Raw genomic sequence first — 6,000 nt, forward strand, 5'->3', positions numbered from 1 at the left:
AAAAAAAATGTCAGGGACCGTGGCGAATGGAGTGCACATGATCCTCGCAACTTTTTTCAAAATTTTCAGGGATGAAAGTTATGATGATTTTAAAGCTAATCTGAAAAAATTGAGTGATTTTACGATCTGTAGATAGGCCAAATTAAAGTTGCAATCTCAAAATTGAACCCTACCAAGATTGTTGAAAAATGCAAAATTTGAATCTTGAAAAAGAGAGGGAAACTGAAATTTTAAATTTTATGATTTTAGAGGGAATATTGAAAGCAATGCAAGCTTTGAAATTTAAAAGTTGACTCAATTTCATGCAAAATTCAATTTTGAAAGTGGAAATCAAGGTTGTTGCAATTAAACACTCAATTTCAAAAGTCACAAACTGCAAGAATTTGAATAATGCACTGAAATTTTGAATGAATGCCAACACACTTTTCAGATTTAGGACTGTAAGAAACACAATTTTGATATGAATTTTAATTTCAACAATTTTTGAATGATTATAAGCCTTAATCCAAGCAATCACTAGACCAACTTTGACTTTAATTTTGAAAGTGTTAGAATTGATGAAATCAGCCAAGATTCTGGATTCTAGCAGAAAAATACAGTAAGATCTAGCTCCCGAAATTTCAGAAAAATGTCAGGGACGATGGCGCTCGGAGTGCACACGGTCCTCGCAACTTTTTTCAAAATTTTCAGGGATGAGAGATATTGTGGTTTTGTTGTGGAATCCAAAGTTACAGCCGATTTTGAGGTGTTTTGATCAGTGAAATCATCAGTCAAAGGTTGAATCAAGAGGGTCTTAAAAATTAGGGTTTTGACACTTAACCACTTAATTTTCAGAATTAAAGCACAAATATGAATTGACAATTTGCAATAGAAGGCTAGATCTGAAACAAGCATTAACAATTAAACATTTCACAAGCTCAATTACTAAAAAGAAAATTTAGGGTTTTTATGCAATTAACCTCTAAAATTTGCAAAAGATCAAACATGGAAATGTAATTAAGGAAAAAAAAAATTTAGATCTAACCATGAATAATCAGAATTAGGATGTTAACGTCAGGTTCACCAAAATGTAAAGCGGAAAATCAAACCCTAGGTGTTCCCCCCACTCCAAGGAGAGAAAAAGGAGGTCACTAGGATTGACGGTTTTCACTTAGGAGAGACTTTACATTCAAAAGAGGGGTTGAAACTCACAAGATCCAATCCCACACAATGCAAGATTGAATTCTAAATGAGTTTCAAGGGTTGAGACATCAAGGATACCCTCTTTTGTAAAGAATGTAGATGGAAGGATTGAACTAGGAGTGTATGTAAAATGTGTAGGGGAAAAAGCGAGACTAGGCTAACATGCCCTAATCCTACCTTTTGACACACATTGTGGAATATGAAAGAGCCTAGAGGTATCACACAATTGGCTACTTCTTTTTATGGAAGAGAGAGCCACGAGCTACCTATTAGGGTTTCTATTCCTTTGTTGTAATTGAAAGATAAAATGATGCAAGTTCAATTCCTAACCCCAAAGTGCAAGTATGAACTAATAACAAGATTGCAGAATTGAGATTAAACAATGGAAAGCTATAAACACAAGGACAAGACAAGAATGTAGATGCATACTCGGAGTTGAAATCTGAGTGAAAATGTTCGGGACGGGGGCGCGGGTGCCACTGTCCTGATTCTGCTCCTGAAACTGTTGTTTTACAACCTGAAAAGCTGTCTAAAACTTGTTGTCTGACAGAAGGACCAAGGCGCCCAGTGCCCCTTTCCTGGCAGGACCAGGGCACCCCATGCCCCTATCCTAGTCTCTTGTCTTGAAATTTGGTGTGAAGTTCTATCTTGGTCCTCTCTTGTCGGATCTGCAACTTGCGGCGTCCTTCGAATTCAGAAATCTGCACTTATATTTGAAAAGGGTTGTAGGTGGCTATATAGGGTTTTGCCTTAGTCAAACCCCCGCTTTGGTGATTTCCACCTCCACGAACAGCCAAGTTGTATTGTAAAAGTAGTGTGTGTGCAGACCTTGTGTGTGCGCAAGATCCTAAAATGCAAGTAAGCAAACTAGAGCAACCTAGAAAGTAAACCCTAATTGCTTGTAAATGATAATGCAAATGCTCCAAATAAATATGCAAAGTGATCTAAAGCATGAATACAAATGATATAATGAGGCTTATGCAAAGACATGAAAACAACATGAAATCATACCCAACCCCAAGGGAGGGGTACAAGCCAATCTTCAGTCGGTGATCCCCTATTGCTCTTCAATGTCTTCAAAGCCCTAAATGGATGAATGAAATTGATGAATGCTTTATGGATGGATGTTGAATGTTGTTGAAGTCTTCAAAGATCTGCTCTTTCACTGCGTAGAAAGCTCCTTGAAACCAAAAATTCCAGATCCTTTCAAATGAAGAAAGAGAGTTCTTATATATGAAACCCTAGGTCTTAATTTCAACTTTAGGCTGACTTAGAGATTGAATCTCCTGCCAATTTCTTGGGGTTAAGCTTTATTTTATGATTGGATCACGCTCCTAAAATTTTGGGAAAAATGTCTAGGACCATGTGCACTCCGGGCGCCATGGTCCCAACAACTTTTCACCAAATTTTCAGGGCCGTCGGATATGATGATTTTAGAGAGAATCCCGAAGTTACAGGTGATTTCGAGATGTTTTTACCTCCGAAATCAAGCCCCCAAGTTCAAAATAGGACCTAATTAGGGTTTTAGATTAAATGATGTATTGGAGGAATAAAATGAAAGGGGCACACTTTAATGAAAGGGCCCAACTGGAAGATGATGAAATAAAACCTTAGACCTAATTAATTTGATTAATTAAGTGCTAAAGGAAAATGTGATGCAAAGTGCAAGATGCGCCAAGGTGGGTGCTAAACTATGTGTGAAATTGTACCACTTTAGCAAGTGCGTACAATTTATGATGCTACATTTAGCCCCCACTTTAGCGGTCATATGAGTACCATGTACATATGCAAGCTAAAGTACAGGAAAGTAAACATTATTTGAAAAAGGATATATCCATAAGTCTATCGAACGAAGCCCCCAGTGGTATCTGCAGTACACAGTTAGGAACCGCACCCTACAAAACACACGTTAGATCACAAAATCACCTAATGCTTACTAAGGAAAGTGATGAAATTTGTGAGTAGCTATATGCCCCCCCTGTTTCGGCTTGCTTATTAGGGAGGTGAAACAGGATAGCATGTTTACTTGCGACAAATTGTGTGAGGGATTATTGATGAGAGATGTTCACTAAAGAGGCTTCATCAGAGCACGTTTTGGAACATCCAGAGGGTAAGGGAACAAAAATACGATTCCTACAACAAACGGTTTGAAAATCGCATCTCCCAAACTCAGGTTATGATGAAATGAGTGATAGAGGAAAATTAGGGTTTTGAAATCAAAGGTAAAGGAATGAAAGTATATACCTCAAAAGTGACTATTGCATTTGTCACTTTGTTGATTTCTGAGTACTGTTCATTGTAGCGGAGCCCACATAGCCATCTCCCAGTAGGAGAGATGACAGTTACACTTGAGGATGTGGACCGCATACTTCGCCTACCTATCAAATGAGCCACTATGACATACACGACCGATCGGTCAGCAGAGGATCATCAGAGGGAGCAGATATACTATATAGGGAGAGTCATGCCGAGTGAGATGAGAGGTCGCATCATGGTCAGTTGGCTCTTACATCCTATAGGAGAGGTGCCCCTTGTGAGACGTCTTATGATTGCCATTATTGCACTAGCCGTCTGCCCTAATGGGCAAGGTACGCACATGCATGGGGGTCTCACATGGTGCATCAGGGCTATGGAGAGACATAGGAGAGTATATGCTTGGGGTCAGAGTATGCTTGCACATTTCTATCACGACCTCGAGGAGTATGTGTTTGGATAGTGTTGTAGCTTGATGACATGCACACTTCTGCAAGTGTGGATATTTGAGCACTTCACATGCACCAGGCCTGTCAGCTATCCGATGAGTGCGGCTAGCGAGTGACCTAGGGTGTTTTCCTATCCACTTACCGGCGAGTGGAGATTTGGGGATCTACTATATTGGAGAGTGACATTCGATAGATTGACAGCTGAGGTGACAGTATGGAGACCATATCTGCAGATGCACAGATGGGATGGAATGGAGAGGCAACTAGCATGCTTACAAAGGAACCACCTACTAAGAGGACGATACTCACATATCATAGTCCCATTCTACTTTGACTGAGTACGGAGGCAGTTTGGGCTAGAGAAGTGTGTTCTAGCCGATGTACCTATCTATACTTGACACTCACGAGTCCTTCCCAGACCCAGAGCAGTAGCGAGACCTACGATAGATGATATTGAGATTACAGATATAGAGGGGTCCGATCAGGATGTGGTCACTGATTACTCTGCAGATCCCAGAGCACAACGCAGGTATCTCTAATGGTTTGTGAGGACATACCCAGGGCCTATCTTTCCACCAGATTACCCGACAGGCCATCCAGGTCCATGGAGAAATGGAGACCGAGATGAGGATCAGGGATCCAGATCAAAGGAGCAAGAGGAGGGAGAGGGTCATGAGGAGGCAGGAGATCCTGATCCACCCATAGGAGATCAGCCTAGCACTGAGGAGGAGGAGGAAGGAGAGGAGGATGACACAGATAGAGATGATGATGAGGAGAACGAGGATGCAGATGAAGATGAGGATGATGCAGAGGAGGAGGATAGAGATGATGAGGAGGAGTCAGATGCAGCTCCCCACCATTCAGGAGATGATACCATAGCCTTGGATCCTCCTCTTATTCCCCGAAAGGGGGAACACGAGGTGATACAGAGACCTGTACCCATCATGCATAGATCATTTGAGCGTGGGGAGCCTAGTAGTTCCCAATCACAAATGCTACCCTATCACGATCCCTACTGGGGTGAGGGAGATCCAAGTATAGTAGGTTTATATTGATTGATTAATGTTTTGATGATATAGAATGGTACTAATCCAAAATCTATTCTACTACTACAGCTAATGTGCAGGAGTGGTGCTCCTTGATCTAGCAAGCAGTGACAGATATTTCCATGATGGCACAGATCCCTAGTTCCTCACAGGTTGCTTATAGGCCTCAGGGGAACACGGGTCGGCATGAGGACTTGTTTTCCCCATTTTGAGTACAGGTGGAAATATGGAGGGAGAGAGAGAGAGTTCTATCAGAGAACCTTCAGCGGGCACAGCACGACCTAGCTATAGCTCAGGCCGAAAATCAAACCCTAGGTGTTCCCCCCACTCCAAGGAGAGAGAAAGGAGGTCACTAGGATTGACGGTTTTCACTTAGGAGAGACTTTACATTCAAAAGAGGCATTGAAACTCACAAGATCCAATCCCACACAATGCAAGACTGAATTCTAAATGAGTTTCAAGGGTTGAGACAGCAAGGATACCCTCTTTTGTAAAGAATGTACATAGAAGGATTGAACTAGGAGTGTATGTAAAAGTAAGAAAGATTCGCTTGTAGACGGAGATAGGGAAACGGGATGAAGCTAAGGACCTGAAATTAGAAGTAAAATGTCAAGACAATGCCATCCTACAAGTTTGAGGAAAAGTTGATGGGACGATGGTGCCCGGAGTGCACACGGTTCTCCAAAAAATCCGCGAAACGAAGGGGGATCTGTTCGTCTCTACACAAGGATTCCAGATCTTCAATTACAGCTGTGTACTTGCAACCTACACACAAAAAAGAGAGGATGATTGGGGGGTTAGGGATTAGGGGTTTGCCTTCAGGTCAAACCCTAGTTTTGGAATTAACCAAGAAATGAGAATGTTGTAAATGCAAATGTTTGTAATGTAATCAAGTATTGATACCTTGTTGTAAGAATGTTTGTATTCTTACATGCGAAGGTGTAATGATGTTGTATGTTGTATGTTGTATGTTGATCTCCTCTTCAATGGTTGAATCCTTGTCTTGAATGCAACACCTAGCCTTGAATGGAGACTTAGAATGCTCAATTGCTTGAAGGAATGCTTGAATG

The sequence above is a fragment of the Cryptomeria japonica genome, chromosome 11 (assembly GCF_030272615.1).
Source record: "Cryptomeria japonica chromosome 11, Sugi_1.0, whole genome shotgun sequence".
In the NCBI taxonomy this organism is placed as follows: Eukaryota; Viridiplantae; Streptophyta; class Pinopsida; order Cupressales; family Cupressaceae; genus Cryptomeria; species Cryptomeria japonica.